Below are 19,391 nucleotides of genomic sequence, written 5' to 3'. Positions count from 1 at the left end.
TTGCTTTGTTTTGTATGTGAGAGTGTGTATGTGCTTGTTTTCTTTTTGTTAATATTTTATTAATTTATTCATATTCCATATCAATTGTTATCTCATCCCTTGTATCCCCCTGTTCCTCCCTTCCTCCCACTATGTCTGTGTCTGAGGGGGAACCTCCTTCCCCTGTATATATGTGCGTGTTTTCTTTTGGCATGTTTTTCTTAGTAATTTTCTTTTTTTTTTCTTTTACTCTTTGGTCTGTTTTGATGTTAGAGTTTTTATATTTATTGTATTTTTTTGAGAGAACATGATGTTCAACTATTGCACTGATTTAGAAATATTCATAGGCTATTCTATGAAAATGTAAAACAAATTATCCTATAACAAAATATGGCTCTTCATTTCATACCTTTCCCAAATATTATCTCATATTACAGTCTTAAATATATATTTGTTTGTAGATAAAAAAGTGTGTTCAGAAATTGTGGAAAATACCTTACTTGTGTAAAATTAAAAATAATTTCCTGAATGTTTTAAATATGACAAACATTAAAACTATATGTCATATGTAATAACAAGGTAAATAATCAATATATCCCACAAATCCGTAAGAATATGTAACAGAGTTTACTCTATACAAGACAAAATATATCTCCTTTGGTGTTCAGGCACGGAGTTAAATGACTTTTTCCCACTCTCACTACAATTATATATAATCACATGCCCGTGCTTTGTATAAAGCAATGTGAATTGAACAAAAGTTGCTGTTTCTAGCTCCAGCTTGGATATTTTACCCAGTGTCTCTATGCTCATTTTTTTATAACAAACTCATTTGGGAAAGAGTACTATGCTTGTTAAATCCAGAGCTTATAAAGAGCTCCAGTATGCAGGTCTGGCGTAGACCTAGGGTGCTAAAGTGCTGAGGATCTCTGTGATCCTTCAGGTAGGTATGCTTGACCTAGCACTTTCAAGGTCATGGTTCTTCCAGAACTGTAACTCAGGGGGAAAGAGGTTCAAGAGAAATACCAGGATTGTTTTGTAAAGGATGCTACTTTATATAATACAATGAGAAACAGATTTTCTTTTTAAAAAGCTGATGATGATATGCATGTAGATTTGAAGGGTTTTGCAGTGCTGGTGTAGCCAACTTCCTTAAAACTGCTAATGTAAGATAGGAGTGAGAAGGAATTTGGGGATTAAGTCATAAGCATTAATGAAAAGAATTAAACATCGAGTCCTATAGGGTAGACAAGGATGAAGTATGTTGCCTTCCTGCCAAAACATTCTGCTCAGATTATAGGTACAACTTTTTTGGTTGGAATCAAAGGAGGAAAAAATCATACTAGAAACCTGAAAAGTAAATTTAAAAGACAACCCTGTGAATGGTGATAATATTTTTGAGTAAATGTCATAATTAAAGAGCTATAAGCTGAGCTAAAAATAAAGCTACAAAATATAATGCATAATGACTCTTCAGTTTTCACCTGAGCCAATCAGGGTTTTAATTGTTAAAGAAACTCTTCATGTTTCTTTTTTTTTTTCCTTTGATGGCTACAACATTGAGCATACATACTAAATTAATCATGTAAAAATCAGTCTGAAAAACTCCACATTGTTAAAAGTATTTGTCTGTGTCAGGGCTTACACTGAACTATTTGATCCATTTGGATTTAATTTTTGTTTATGGGGTATTGCACAGGTGTGATTGCATTCTATTGTCTGTGGGTGTTTAGTTTTTTCAACATGATTTTCTAAAAATACTAGGGTGTCTCCAATAAGTACTCCCAGAAACTTTCATAAAAATGAGCTTACTTTACATGTTCTTCTGACCTCTCCATGCACCTCATTTGTCAATATGTCTGCCTATCGTTTAGATATTTGACTTCTGTATATTTGTTCCAAAGTGTTTTATGATTATTAAGCCTGTACATATGCTTTCACAATGATTGTGGTGAGGAAATTATATAAATGCACCTGAATATACATGAAAATGGGGAACATTGGGCCAAGTGAAATGAGCCAGTCATACATAAAACTACTTCATTTTTCCATTCACTGTATTGTGATGGGAAGACCAAGAAGCAGAGAATAAAATGGTGGTTTGCAGGCATAATGGGAGAGTGGAAGAAAAATTAAGGACTTTAAGGTTTGGCTATAAAAATTAGTTTTGTTAAGGGAACAGATTTCAACTTAGATATCAACTTAGGTTTTGACATTAATATTTGAATGCAATGACATCATCTTGTGTGTATATGCTGTTATCAAGATATATATATATATACATATATATGTACATATATATACATATATATGCAATGAAGTGATGCATGTTATTATCTTATCAGTGCCACATGAACAATGTACATGTATTTCTAAACATGCATACAATAAATTTCTCACTCTCTCTACAAACGTGTGTGTGTGTGTGTGATTTCACGGATTTAAAAAATACACAAAGTTTTGTATATAAATTTTGCTTGAATAAAGGTAACTTGTAATTTAGTTTTTCAAGGTATTCATTTCTCTAGTATACAAAAAGTTATTGACTGTTTCTCCAAAGGTGTCTGTAGAATGAAGGTATAAAGATCTTTCAACAACAACAGTTAAAAATAATATAAGAACATAAGACATGAAGATAAATGGATTCCTTCTAGAATGCGGATTTAAGGTCCAACTGTGACTTTGCTTCATAACTTGTGTGGAGAGCTTCAAAGCTGTCAACCGCTCAGGAAGGCAGATCCATTTTAAGGAGTGCTGAAGAAACAGGAGGACTTACCCCTTTAATGGGACTCTGCCTTTCCTTCCTAGAACGTCTGCCCCCTAGTTCATTCCTTTACCTAGTTACAGCCATGCAGCTCATGTAAGTTTACCCGGTGAAATGGCACTTTCCCTTTCCTTCTTCCCGTCTGTGCCCTGAGCATGGTTCCCATAACACACTGGGCTTTCCTCTTTCTCACCTCTCAACCTTTACTCTCCTCTTTGGGTCAAATGGCTACTTGTCTGCAGTGTGGTTGACCTCCAATGCCAGCTAACCTCAAACAGAACTGTATTCTTTTTATATCTTCTCCATATTCCCCCTCTGGGCAGTTGATGAAATTTGCAGCTTGCTACCTTAAGATTTTTGTTTTAAACTTGTCCTAGAAAGTGCAGGCATCTCAGAGCATAGCTCTATGTGTCTCTCTGCCTCAAGCTGCACACTCATCCATTTTTCAGAATAGTGTTTATCATGGTGGTCATGGTCTTGCTTCACTGTTCACTGGTGTGCTGTGTGTCAGTCTATGGCAATGAAAATACAGCAGCACACAACTGGTCTTGATCAATAGGACTGAGTACTTTTTATCCAGTCTGGACTTTGAAATGAGAACAGAAGTAAAATGGGGCTTTGTTTTTATTTTTTTATTTTTATTTTTATTTAGAAATTAGATAGATCAGCTTTAAATATAGGATAGGGTACAAGTTCATAAGTAGAGTGCCAAACTGTGGAGAAAACTACTTTTTTCATTACACAAAAATAGAAAAACAAATTTTAAAAAGATCCCAAGCAATTATCTATTCTAAAACACAAAATTAGACACAGTTTAGCCTTCTTTACAAGCAGATTCAAAGAAAGCATCTCCAGGCTTTGATCCACTATGGCTCACTAGGATTAGGCAGTCATGATGCCCTTACCCACGAGCAGTTTGTATCAATCTGATTGTGCAGGCATTATGGCAATGTGGAATGTAACAGTGGTGCTGAAGAGCCCCATCTGCCCTGAATGTGAGAGCAACTTAATTTATGTTTTTTTTTTGTTTTTTTGTTTTTTTTTGTTTTGTTTTTAGGTTTTGGGTAAGAATAGCTATCCCTTCCTGAAATCAGAACATAAATTTTCAAGCACCACTCTCTGAATCAATCATTTACAGATTTATATAATGTTTAATACCTTATAATTCCTCTTCTAGAAGGTTCCATTATGTGAAACAGTACAATCCACACATATGGTTAGGTGTTTCATTCTTTGATGTTATCTATTTTAAGATCCTGTCAACAGTTTGCACAGAACCAATGCACACAATACTGTATCTAAATTACTGAAAGGCATACTAGCTGCAAACCATTTTTCCTACATACATTTGGGAACTGAGTCAGAATTTGGAAAATAATGAAAACCTGCTTCTTCTAGACTCATATTTGGAAGTGTCAGGCCTGTGTTTAGGCCAACACAATCAGACTCTAGGATTATAATGTTAGTGTTTGAGCTGGGCTGTGGTTATAGAAAAACTGATAAAACTGTTGTCCCAACTCAAGTTTTCACAGTGCCTGAAAAATATCCTGTATGTTGCTGCTGGTTGTATTGTTAGCACAAAATTACTATGATTTGAAAACTATGGATGAGGCATGCAGACATTTACATCACAAAAGCATTTCTTAGTATCCAAAGGGACTGAACAAAGATGCTCAATGAACAAAGATGCACTGTGCTTCTAAGCATCTGTTTAGTTACAGAAATGTGAGGATTCACATTTATTATATGGATGAGTAGGGTAGTACTTCATTTGCTTTACCCCAAATTTATGGTTTCTGAATGCTAGGCTTGCAATTCTTCAAATATTTCCATGGGATTAAAATACTTTTTCTCTGTAGTAATAGGAAACATTCCAGAGCTCATAAAATAAAGCGTTATCTCTGGCCCTGAGATTTCTCATAAAATATCTTACATTTGTACCATGTGTTGGCATAACTTCCTTTTATCCTAATTTCCTAGCAGCATGTTTTGTGGCCTTTCTGCTTATATTTGTAAGATTTTTTTGTTCCTACACCACAGTGCCTTTTTTTTTTATCCAAATATACCCTTTTTATTCCTTCCTTGCGTTATACATTGAATTTATTCAAGAGGAATTTACCACCCATGCAACATTACTATGGTATGTATAAATGACAAATATATCTATTCTGTATTTGGAACAGTGCCCAAAACATACAGGACTGTGAACAAGTACCTAGAAAAGAAAAACAAAAATCTTTTTGAATCATAAGGAAATCTGTGCATGACCTTAAGTTGATAAGTTGATAGCCATAGGACTGCTGGGTTGAGTTATAAAGGATACAAAAACTGAATGAGTGATTAAACTTATGGATACACACACACACACACACACACACACACACACACACACACACATATATATATATATATATATATATATATATATATACATATATATTTCTAATTAGGGAACAATGTGCTTGTAAAGAACATTAGAAGAGGCACATAGTCTCTAGACTAAATATATTCCAATAACTAGAACGTCTAAAGTCCTTTACTTGTCTGGAGTTCTCATACTCTCCATGGCATTCAGAAGTATTCTCTACCCCTGAGCTCTGCAAAATATCCCTAAATTGCCTTCTGGGCAAGAAACAAGTAATAGGACAACTGGCTTTCCTGAGGCTCCAGGGAAATCACTGCTGGTAACATGAGCGCACATAAAATTGAAAGAAAAAAAAGCAAAATCAATTAATTAACATGGTCTGAGAGTACTATTTGCCCTTAGGGTCCTGTGTATTCTTTTCTTCCAAAATTATTCACTTCTGAAAGTAACGGCTGCCAATTATAGATCATAAATGGAGGTACACATTGACTCTTCTGTACAGATGGAGTTACTGATGGATATTATCCATTTACTTAAATCACCTAGAGGTTAAGAGGTTCTTAACGTTTAAATGTGTGATTAAATTAATTTTCCTGGCATAAGTGAACTTAATATTATTAAATATACAACAACAACAACAATAATAATACACACACACATACACACACACTGTAAAGTGATAATTCTACCCACATAGATGCCTTTTAGCTTTTTCATACAGCTAGTTGTACCATCAACAGGCATGGCCTCATTCCCTTTCTGTCTTGGCTATACCACTAAGGACAACTCTTTAGTTCTTCAAGGGGTAAGACTTTGAGAGTCTGGTTCTCTAGCCAAATGCCACAGATAAAATAAAGCAAAGTGCAGACAGAGCCCTGCTCTAGAAATAAAAGAAATTGAGCTCTAGCCCCAATCCTGGGACTCAGAACTCTTATGGTATTAAATTTTAAAAGGTACTTGGTGAAATGTAAGATTATCTCCACCAAAACACTTAGAGTCTCATAATAGTTTCAAGACAATCTAACATAATTTAATTAGAAATAAGAGATACCTTTGTTTAGGTCACTGCTGTTTCTCTTGAAAGGGAAATTGGTCACTTTGAATGTGCAGCTTCCTCATTGCATATAGTAATTGATGCTGGGAGTGGAGACCTAACTCTGTACCCATCAATAACAACATTGTACTCTGATCCACTGGAATTTCAAGAAAAAGGTGCTCCATGTAATCAGGAGTTTTCAGATATTGAACATTTGAGTTGATATCGCAGGGCTGAAAAGATTCGAGCTTATTGCTTCTTTCAGGCATCCTAATGGAAAAGCTAATTTGCGGACATAAAGTTAACTTAGAAAGAGAAGGAGGAACTGGTCTTGTGGCTGTTCAACCCCTTATTTGTGGCTCAATTTCTCTTTTTCCAAGCTGAGTTAGGCTTTCTTCAAGCAAAGCCACACTGTAACTAATAAAACTATGATACTAGTGCAATAAGTTGCTTTGCATTTTTTGTCAGTTGAGGATTTTTTTTGTATGAATATATTTCATCTCTTCTAAAGAACCTGGATTTTGTCTCGTTTACATATTTTATATTTTTGTGTATAAAGACAACATTATTTTACAGTGTGTGCCAAGTGCTATGGATCTTATTTTCTCTCTAACTTTTCTTCAGCTAAAATAAAATTAGCAATTCCTTAAATTACCCTATGTTCATTTTTTGTCTAATGATTTTATTTTTCTATTATAAGTTGAATGGCTTTTATTTTTACTTATTGTGATGTTTTAGTTACAATTATGGTAGAGTATGTGAAAATTCCAAAGATTTTAAACCAATACTATGCCAAAAAACCCAGTAGAATTAAAGAACTGATAATTACCCTAATAACTTTATTCAAACTTACTCAATAATTTTATATATATATATATATATATATATATATATATATATATATATATATATATAAAACAGACATAGACTTGAGCATGCATATAAATGATGGAGGGGATATCCCATTTAATAATATGTAAGTTTTCCTAGTACAAGAGAGGTTTATCTATTAAAAGACTTAGGTGACAAGAAGAATCATGTCAACAACAATGCCAAAAATTATTATTGAAAAGAAATGTATCAGAGGTAGTTGACTTAAAGTGAGACATAAAAGAGTAAATGCAAGAAAGAGTAAGACAAACTTTATTGTGATTGTTTGTTGCTCAATTCAAAATAAAGGAAAACTATTTACAAATACATGGAGATCTCATATATGTTGAAGTTAATTTTAAATGCTAAGGGAGAAAAGAGTTCTTGGGCATTTATAAATTATAGTAAAAAAAGGATGAAGGCAAATACAAAGAGAAACCATTACTCCTTCAACTATTCAGTGGAAATTATGAATAAAAGAATAAAAAGTGACAAATTTCTCAGTGTAGTTCTCTCCCTATGATTATAATAAAATCAAATCAACAACACTTGCCTGCCTGATTATTTTATGTTTTTTAAAAAGGTTTTATGGCTCCTGACTTTACATTTCATGAACTTCTATAAAAATCCTCCTTTGACTTGTTTAATAGTCTAATTAGCAGCATCACTAACATATTACTCCATTTCAAGGATGCATAACGTTAGCTTTTAAAGTCACACGTTTATAATTTTATAAAGAATCCATTTCCTACATCATCCAACCTCACTGCCCATCCAGACCATTGAATATTCATTTCTAGGTGTCTACCCAGGGGAGTCTGTATGATTCTCTCTTCCACTCACATTCCTTAGCCTGACAGATCTAGCCCAAGTCCATATCGAGTGCCTAGGTGTAGAAGGATACAGGTTTGATCTGAAGCTTGCCTCTAGGATTCTGCTGAGATCCTTCACTGTTTATCCCCAATCACAGACATTCTCCATTCCATATCCAAATGTTCTGCCTAGCCAGATCTACTGTGTACTTCATACTTGAACCAGGACTCATATCCAGTACATCAGCCCAGTGCCCTCTTTCCTGTTGATTTCATTCCTCCTAAGCCATTTCCAACCTCTAGGCCCAATCCAACGCCGTGTTCTTTCTTCCACTTCAACCTGCTATGTCTATATCAGATGTAGAACTAACAGAAGAACTTTACATACCCAGATCTTTGTTGTAAAAACACAAACAAATCACATATAAAGAAAAATCCATGAAAATAACATGGGCTAGCTGTGAGAAAAATACTATGGCTACAAGCCTGTACTAATATACCCAGTAAAACTATCTGCCATAGGTAATGGAAAACAACAACAACAAAAAAAATTGACAGTATAAAGAACTTAAATATTTTTAGCCAACAGAATAAACCTAAAGAAATTACACTGAGCAATGCTTTGAAGAAAAGCATGATCTGTTTCATAAAAGTTGTACTACTAGTTTTAAAGACACAGATTAATATCAACTCATTAATAAGTGATTACTTCAATCACTTTAACAAAAAGACAGTTTATTTGAACAACAACAAAAACAAAAAACAGAGAAACTTCAGACATTTTATTAATGTCCTTAATCAAATGGACTTAACAGATATCTATGAAATATTCTATCTAAACGCCAAAGAATACATATTATACTCAGAAGTTCATGGAGGGGTCACTAAAATAGTTCACAACTTGGAACACAAAACAAATCTTTAAAAATTCAATAAGATTGAAATAACTGATCATAATACAATAAGCTTAAATCTTTCAATAATACAAAAGTACATGTAGATTTCATGACTCATTATTGAATAGGTCCAAGAAGAACTAAATGAAAATGAAAACACAGAAAAAAGCCTCTGGGTCATGTAGAAAGCAGTCTTATAAGAAAAACTTATGGCTCTATATGCCTACAAATAAAAGCACAAATAACTGACTTGATAATGCAACTCAAAACTTTGGTAAAACAAAAACAAGCAGTCTAAAGCCAGATAATGGCAAGAAATAATAACAGAGTAAATATTAGTGAAAACAAAGAAGATAAAGAGAATCACTAAATCTTAGAGCTGGTTCTTTGAGAAGATAAACACAATTGACAGATTCATGGCCTAACCAACCGAAAGTGAGAGAGAAAGAACCCAAAATAATAGAATCATAAATGGAAAGGGAAATATTACAAATTGTTATAATAGCCTGTGTTTTTTGATTGGATAAATGAGGCCATTGGTACTTAATGTTATAATTGAAATGCAAGTCTTAATTGTCATCATTGTGCTGTCTTATTTTTAATGATGCTGTTTGAGTTCTCAGTGGTACTTCGTGTTTTAATAATTATGGCTTCATATTTGTTCTACTGCTGTTAAATATTGATACCAAAGATATTCAGAATATTATAAAATATTTTTAACATAATTACTCTCCACTAAGATGGGAAAACCTAAAAGAAATGATGAATTTTTAGAATGTGCCAAAAAACTCAAAATTCAGCCATGCAGAAGTTAACATCCTAAACAGACCAATAATAGACAATGAAACTGAAACAACAACAACAACAAAAAAGCCTTATTGGGGGAAAAAAGTACAGGTAACAGGCACAAAGGAGTTCACAGCAAAATTCTGCCACAATTTCAAAGATCTATTGTCAACCTTTCTTAAAATGCTCAACAATTTCCTATCTTGGTGCACCTAAAATTCCGAATGTGAATCAATATCTATCATATCTCATCTTTATCAACTTAAAATATCTATCTAGACCTACAAACTTCTTAACTCCAAAACAACTAAGCTTAATTATAAAACTAAACTATCTGGTCTTCAACGCCATCAGAGACATGAGAAAGAACTAAATTAATTACCTGGGTAGACAGGAAGTGCAATTTAGCAGCTTCCAAAATGAGAAAATGACAGACAGAAACTGTTACCAAATGCTGTAAGGGCTGTGGGGAAAGGGATCTTCATTCATGCTGGTGGGATTGCAAACTGGTACTGTGATTTTGCAAATCAGTGTGGAGAACACCCTCAGAAAAGGTAAAAATAAATCTTCTATATGATCCAGGTATATATTTTCCTTGGCATATATCGAAAGGACTCAACATATTACACCAGATAATTTCCCAGATAGCTTTATTGTTACTCTATTCACAGTAGCCAAGAAATAGAAACATTCTAAATGTTCAACTAACAAATGGCTAATGAAAATGTGGTATATGTAACTTATTGAATATGGTTTGTCAAAAATGAAATCATAAACTTTATTTATTTTTTCTCCTTTATTAATTTATTCTTGTTACATCTCAATGGTTATCCCATCCCTTGTATCCTCCCATTCTTCCCTCCCTCCCATTTTCCCCTTATTCCCCTCCCCTATGACTGTTCCTGAGGGGGATTACCTCCCCCTGTATATGTTCATAGGGTATCAAGTCTCTTCTTGGTAACCTGCTGTCCTTCCTCTGAGTGCCACCAGGTCTCCCCCTCCAGGGGACATGGTCAAAGGTGAGGCACCAGAGTATGTGAGAAAGTAATATCCCACTCTCCACTCTACTGTATTTTTCTTTTTTACATAATCATTTATATTATTACACTTATATACAACAAACTCCCTACAGCAACAAGAACCGTCAAACAATCACGAATTATGTAAATGTTATATTCATAGTGTTTCAGTTCTTTGTATTTGGCAGCCTTAAAGAAAACATCTTTCCTACTTGATGAGTCTAAAATTCTGAATATATAAATCAATATCTATCATATCTCAACTTTATCAAACTTAAAACATCTATCTAGACTTTAAAATATCTAATCCCTAAACAACTAAGCTTAATTGTAAAACTAAACTATCTAGTCTTCAACCCCATCAGAGACATGAGAAGGAATAAAATTAAATTAATTACCTGAGTTGGCAAGAAGTGCAGGTTAGCAGCTTCCAAAATGAGAAAATGCCAGAGACAGTTTGCTGTCTGAGCAGTCACCCAAAATTCTCTAAAGTGTTGGAGCATCATCTTCAGCTTTCTGCCCCAATGTATGTGACAGACATATTTGTGAGGCAAGAGCTATTGAGGACTTGCTTACCCTGTCTTGGTAGAATTTGGTCATCAACTCTGCCTCCATTCAAGCTTGTCCATTTTTAGGATGAATTTTGTCTGTGGCAGAAACAAGGACAATTTGCCCAGTGGTGTATTTGCTAAATTTGAATCCATCTCTATAAGGTGGTTCATTGATGCTCATCTTCTTTGAGGTAGGCTAGTTGTTGCCAGGAGCTAACCGGTCTTATTGTTAAAGAATCTTTAAAATAATAAAAACATCTTTAAATGCCATATTATATAGGTTTCTGAGGTTTTTGAAGACCTTATCTAACTATTTTGTCTTATTTATCTATAGAGTCGAATCTATCAGTAAAACCTAGGATGTATACCATGAACTTTGATGGTAAATAGAAGGAACTAGATAGTCTGTACAAGAGGCTCTGAGCTGGCACTGATCTGAACAGCTTCCTCTCTGACCAGAATGCACCATGCAAGCTTCCAAAGGAGGGCGGCCACTGGACTTACTATTAATCATGCTGCAAATGAAATATCATAATGGCGCAATAACTCTAAAGACTCAATAGTGGCATACATGCTTTGGCAGCAACCAACAGCTTTCTGATTGGACTAACCCCTCCACCACCCCCCCACCCCCCCGCAATAGGAGGAAATCATGCCTGGTACTGAAAGCCTAGCCAACTATCAGAGCTAGTGAAATCAGGGATCTTTTAAAATAAGATACAACTGTCATCTAATTAAACCTACATAATCCATGATAGATTATAAATACTTATGCTTAAACCCACAGATAAGAGGGCTCAACATTACACAAAGAAGCACAGCATAAGAAGATAGCATTAGAATGTTCAGAGCGGGAAAAATAGTGTTCTCCAGGAAAGAGAACGCCAACTAGTTATCTAATAACAAATGGTCAGCCCTGGAAAGCACATACAAGTAACATCATATACAGAATGATCAGGTTTTATTTATTTATCTAGCAATATACGCATATATATTATGTGACAATATTTAATAGAAAAAGAGGCCATCAATGTGAAAGAGGAGTTATGTGGGAGTGTTTGGAGAGAGTAATGGAAGAAAGGGTTGAACTGCGATGATTATGTCATAATCTCAAAAACTAGAAGAAGCCCAAAAAATTTAATAGCCCACTTGCAGATTCCAATTTCAGGCCTGTCAGCATCACCAATGGATTAGATGATTGAAAGGTATTCAAGCTGGCATCACAATTTGGATCCCCGGAGTCCATTCAAACAGAAAAATGAAACAAGCCCTCTGTAGAGCAACTAGAGGATGTCTGTTGAGACAGGTTACTGACACGCATAAGTCCTCTCTCCTTCCAAACAAGACTGGCCTGAAAATCTGAGTTCGTTGTCATGCAAGAAGTTTGATGTGATATGAAGGATGTGAGGGGGAGGATAACGTAATGTTGAACACACACACACACGCAGTAATAAATGCTTTGAAGGAATCAGAGTAACAGCCTAATGCCTGCCATGTACAGAGAGGTAGTCCATGTACTATAATAGAAGAGGTGACAAGAAATGAGGCATTTGAACTGGAATCTGAAAAATGCCATAAAATGGGAAAATGATATGGCTAGCAGAAAGAAGGAAAAAAGCACGCCATTTAACCTCTCAGAATCTGATTTCAGTCTTTGAAGAATGACAATAAAGCCTTGTAAGATTACTATAAAGCCTCAGAGCCTAGGCCATGCCCCAGTGATGTTTCCATATGCCTTTCAATGTCTATTATCTTTGCTTAGAAGAGTCCTCTGCAAGTTTCTCATCTCCTTAACAGTGTATAGCTAATACTGATATTTTTTTCCAGCAGGGTTTCTCTGTGTAACCTAAGCTGGCCTGGACTCACTTTGTTGACAAGGCTGGCATTGAACTCACAGAGAGCTGACTGCCTGTGCTGGGATTACAGGTAGGTACCACTGCGCCTGACACACTCTCTCTCTGTCTCTCTGTCTCTCTGTCTCTCTGTGTCTCTGTGTCTCTGTCTCTGTCTCTGTCTCTCTCTCTCTCTCTCTCTATATATATATATATATATATATATATATATATATATCCTCTCTCCTCTCTCCATGCCGCCGGCCTGAGACAGGGTATCTTTGTATAGCTTCAGCTGTCCTGGACTCACTTTGTACACCTGGCAGGCCTTGAATTCAGAAAGATCCACCATCTCTGTCTCCCAAAATGTGGGGATTACAGGTGTGTGCCCCCTAACCTTTATAATTAATAATTATTAAGAACAATTTTTAAGGGAAATAATGAGGAAAGTAGTGTAGGCATTCAATATATTTTATAAAGGCAGCACTTTGTATTTTAAAGTAAACTGAAATAGGAGGATTGAGTCTACAAAAGAGGATATTTATTGGTGTTCCTTCACAAAGTCTGTGCTCTTCCTGAAGACAAATACCCATTGTCTTCTAGGTCAGTTCTTTCATAAATGGTCCTCACTCAATTTAACAGGTACAAAAAGTACAGACCAAATTTTTATTGTCTTTGTTTCTCAATAAACAGCATCTTTTGTTCCTTCCTGTGAACTCTCCATGACCTTTAAAAATAGCAGGCAGTAAAAACCAGACAAAGCAGATGAAATAAAAAAGAGCAGACATGTACAGCATCATGTAATGAAAAGAGGTAGTTAGTTCCTTCTGTCAGTCTTTTTATTCTGTTTTTTTCTTTTCCCATCCCTTTATTTTGGTCCTGTGTGTCTCTTAGGTCTGTGTGCATGTTCAAGTGTATGTATAAACAAATGTGAAATCATAGCACGACTCTGAGTGTTGTTCCTTGGGTGCCATATACCTTTTTCTTTATGGTAGGATCTCTCACTGGCCTGGACCTTGTAATGTAGGCTAGCCTAGCTCGATAGTAAATCTGAAAATCCATTCATCTCTGTCTCCTTAATGTTGGGACTAGAAATAGGTTTTATTGAATCTGACTTCTTCCAGTGGGGTCTAAGGATTGAGCTCAGGTCGTTCCTACCTTTTGTGTGGTAAGCCCTTTAAGAACTGAGTCATCTGTCCAGCTTTCACCTTGTTCTGCAGATAGCACCTAGAGCAGTTTTAACTGGAAAACCTTACTTTCTTTCCTAGCTGCTAAAAGAAATAAAAGTCTGAAGTCATGGTGCACAGGGGGTGGTGTGTGTGTGTGTGTGTGTGTGTGTGTGTGTGTGTGTGTGTGTGTGTGTTAAAGAACCAAGATATTAGAATTAGATTATATTAATATAGAATTGGAATAACTTAGTTGGAACCAATGACAACTATAAACTAATGATCAAGAAATATGTCAAGGGCCCATATTACCAAGAAGAGGTAAGTGGACTAGAAACAAATTCCTTAAAATAGGCTGAGTGAAATGTATATTGGGGAAATTTTAAGTCAAACACTTATTTGCTTTTGAAACTATATTTTTTAAAAAACTGAGGTGACAAGAGAGTCTGAGAAGACTTTATTTCCTTCCATAAAATTATATAAACTCCCAGGAAACAAATAAAAACACATAGTATTCCTATATAAATCAGCTAATTATTGTTAGTTTGAAAGATACACTAGTTCAGTTCCAGTTGGACCATTTCTGGTTTGCTCAATTTCTGGCTTGCAGGGAAAGACAACATGATATTAACAGATCATAGCAACTTTTCTCAAGAACTGTTGGGAAACATCAGTGACTCATTTGGGGGAGTAAACAAAAGGATTAAGAAAAGCTATTTCCCAACTATAAATGTACATTACAAAACTCACTCTCACAGAATGTTACAAAACATTTCCCAAAGAGGAAAAGGAAAAGAAAGAAAACAAAATGGTTTTTGAGAAAAGCACAGAGGAAATCAGTAAAAATAGGGTAACTTTAAAATGGAAAATGTTTTGCATTCAAACAAAGTTGGAAAGGCATCAGATTTTTTCTGTTGGTTTTGCTTTACAACCTCCCCACTTTCTTATTTATATGCTTTGCATTGAATGCCAGACATTGCCTGGCAGCCATATTGACTCAGACAAAGTTTGGGGTGCTTAATTTTCAACAGTCATGTTCTTTTTGTATCTCTTCAAGGTTGTCTCAGTCTGAAAATTACACCGACGTCTTTTGTATGTTTGAAATTTGAGGTTCACAATAGAGGCTTCATCTGACATGATAATAAATATTATATAAATTTGCTTATTGTATTCATATCTTCTTAATTTTGCAATGATTAAAATGTATAAATAAAAGTACATGGCGCACGCCTTTAATCCCAGCACTCGGGAGGCAGAGGCAGGCGGATCGCTGTGAGTTCGAGGCCAACCTGGTCTACAAAGTGAGTCCAGGACAGTCAAGGCTACACAGAGAAACCCTGTCTCAAAAAAAAAAAAAAAAAGTAAATAAAAGTACAAACAAGTGGGAATAGCTAGATTGTGTTTATCCCAGAAACTCCCACAACTCTCAGTGCCTTGGCATAGTTGTTTGGTTGTCTTCTCAATCTCTTTGTGCGCATGTTTAGTTTTTTTTTTTTCCCTAAAAGAGTATCTTGTCACTCTACATGCTCATCTGTGGACCGCAAAAGCAAAGACAAATTATCCACTTCTCATTCAGAGGGTTCTCGATGATGGCGCCACTAATCAGATCATAGACCCTGTCTCTCTAACAATAGTACTATAAAGTTTTGATCCAGGAAGCTGTAAAGGCATGTCTTTCATTAGTTACTAGGTCTCACCAGATTCCTTGAAGCTTATTCGCCACTACCTATATCTCCTCTCCATGTATGCCTTAAACAGAACAAGCCTTCCACCTCCACACTGTGTTAGGATCCTCAACATGTGACAGTCTGACGCTTTCATACAGCCAGGCACAGGCCATGGATTCTGGGGATTCCTTCAGGGACACACTATGGTATTGTCACATTACTGGTGTTATTCAAACTAATCACATGTTAGCAGAGTCTCTGGCAGATTTATATACCATAAATTAATTTTTATCTGGGTTGATTGATCAGAAGAGACAGGAGTATGGTTGGGGAACGACAAATTCAAGCATGGTCTTTAAGCCAAACAGTGTTCTCTCTTGGTATTATCTACCGTTCTATGCTCTGGCTGCTTTCTTGGTGGAGGCTATTTTAATTTCATCAATATTTTATTGTTTGCCAAGCTCCTACCAACTAACCTTTATGTCCATTGATGATTTTCATTTACGTGGATGACCACTCTGATGGTTGCTAAGTCACCTGTTTCACAATTAATTTCATATTTATTAGCAGTTGTTCTATTCTAAAGATATCTTTCTACTACATAGACATAAATGAGTAATGTATTTATGTAAATGTATGAACATTTATTTCTGCTCATGAACTTATTTATGGAAGTATGGAGTAGTTACCTTCTATTTTATTCATTGAATTGTCATATAATATTTTCATTACTATTTTGATGTACATATTATCATATGCTGATGTTTCTACCATGCTTCCAGCTTTTGCTTACTCTCTGGTATAGCATCCTCATCTTAAATGTTCATTCTATATTCATCATCCTCAGATTTATAATAAACCATTTCTCCAAGACATCATTTTCCATTTCAGCATACATTTTTGACTAAAAGTAAAATCTTATCGTTTGGTTTGTATATTGGTACAAAGATGCCATTCCTCATTGTTCCTCTCAGAAAAAAAGTATGAACTATATATAGGGCAGAGAAAGACATATTCTTATGATTTATACATACTACATATTTATAAAGCCATAGACATAAAATCTGTTTACATACTTATGTTTTGTGTTTGTGTATATAGTTGTGTGTATATAGCTAACGTACTTATCTATATATGTGTACACAATTCTGAATATCTGAATTTCTCTTCGACATTTACTATTTTGTATGTCACAGCTAGGAAGATCATGAACATGCTGCACCATGGAAAGCCTGTGGTTGACATAGGATAACTTGTTGAGTGTGGTGCTCTTCTTCTACCACGTAGGTTCAAGGATCACACATATGTTGCCAGGTTTGACCTCAAGTATCTTTGTCTGTTGACGATTCCTGTTGGCCCAAGTCTGAATGTTATAGATTTAAAAGAATTTGTTTGTAAATGGGACCCACAGAACACAGTAAGATTTTATCTTAATGTTAGTTTTCAATTGTTTCCTTCACATTTTATGTTTTTGAGACAAAGTAAGAGCAAAGAAGAGCAAGTGTCCCCATACTACCGGGGATAGCTGACTGTGGTCATCAAGAGAAAGCTTGGCTTCTGTGTTTCCTACACAAGGGAAGGTATTCATTTGGGACAGCAGGGAGAAGCACTTGGATATCTCTTGGTCCTCATTTGCTCACCTTTAAAGTTATTAAAAATGTTTCAGCATCTGGAAGAGGGAACACACGCAGCAGAGTGTTCTAGATTGTGCCACCATAGTTGTCAGCTAAAACAGAAGATGAAGGGAGTTGAGGATGTGTAGAAAGAGACTTATCTCAATTTCAGGAATAGGAATATAGGGTTGCTGCCGAAACCCCCAAGAAGAAGCAGATAAAAAGTAGTGGGTGTTACTTTGTGCTCTTGGGATGTTTGGCAAGCCTTAATGATTAGTTCTTCAGGGGAACAGACCTTTTAGTAAGAAGCCTAATTGGACAGGTCATGGCTCTATATCAACAGTTTGTATTGAATTACAGATGAATCAAACAATATAATGGTCTAGGCCTTGCTTCCAAGCTGAGGTCAAATGTGAAGGGGCACAGATTTCAGACCTCAGTGCTATTTGTGACTTTGTTTCTGTTCACCTACTCTCTATCTTCTTTCCCACAGCTGCTAATCCTGATAGTGATTCCTAGCAAATGTTCCAAACCTATGGTTGACTTCTAGCAGTATGGGTTGAGCAGCACTTAACTGACAAATGAATAACCTGTCTCTCTCTACTACACCAAAAAGGACCCAGTCTTACTTCTTATACCAGTGAGGATTCTATTACTAGGAAAAAAGGAGGAATTGCCTGTGGTCACTTCCTTCTAAGGCTTCTCTTTTTCTTTGAGTTGATTTCTTAAGGAGGATGACAGAAATAGAAACATGCTACAGACCAGAAAAGCAAGAACGTATAAAACTGGATGCTTGCATGAGCTGTTAATTCAAGAACAATCATGGTCAGTTATTTTGGGGACAACTAAACAATTTTTAAAAGTTAAATATATTTTAGAATTGTCCCTTTAAGAGGTTAGAAACCTAATACATACATCTAAACTCCCACCTTTTCTTCCTGAATTTTGTATACTAAATAAAACGACTCATCAGTATTTCTGGCTACTTGTGCACCAGTGTTCCCAGGCCGAATCTTGACAGCTAGATAAGATGCCAACAGAGGCATTAATAAAAACCTAGGATTGGCAGAAAGTACTTGAGTAGAGAATTGAGAGTATCTGTTCTGGCCATCTATGATGCTTTAGTTATGTACTATACTTATCACAAGATTGGTTTCTTCTCAAAGCAACTGGCAAACTCATTACATCATTATCCACAAAACCAACAGCTGTTGTTACAGAGATAAAATGTTAATTAATCTTTGTTTTATTTTCTTTTTAATTTTAGGTACATGCTTGGGCTATGGAGAAGAACAATGCAGGAAAATGAGCACCCTATTCGGTGTGGTAGATTGACTGAAATATGGTATCACATGCTTTTATTTTCATGACGGTCTGTTCTTACAAGTTGTATGAAGTGTCTAAACGCAAAATCACTGTATACTGGAAAAAGAAAATTTAATAAACATTACCCTGTTTTTCTTCCAAGTGGTCTATTTTAGCACAATCAAAGGCTACCTTATATTATTTGAGAGAAGTAAAATATATTGAAACAATTATTATATATGAAATGAATATGAAAAATAAAATAACATAATATGTAGAAATAGAATATTTGATTTACTATGTGATATTATTTCACCAACAAGAAATTATCTAAGAAATTAAGGCTATATGTCAATGGACATACTTTACTATGTAGAAACTTATTTTATAATAATAAACATCAATTCTCATGGGTAAAATTTATCATTATTTTAAAAGTTTTGGAGCCAGTAAGATAATATTTATAAAAAATATTCTAGCACTAATATAATAAAATCCAAAGGATAATAAAATTACTTTAAATAAGCAAAATTATATGCAAAAGAATGACAAAATCAAGAGGACACCAATAGAAACCATTTATGTAGACATTCAAAACTGGTATTTCAAGAACACAGTAAATAAGTGCTTATGAACTCAAGTGGTTCTGGTCTATAGGGTCATGGTTATAACCTCAGTATCTGAAGCAAATAATATAGTAGAGGGTGGCAGGGACCATAGCAGATTGAAT

The sequence above is a fragment of the Acomys minous genome (assembly GCF_964271855.1).
Source record: "Acomys minous genome assembly, chromosome: 4".
NCBI lineage: Eukaryota > Metazoa > Chordata > Mammalia > Rodentia > Muridae > Acomys > Acomys minous.
This window is presented reverse-complemented; position numbering follows the sequence as displayed.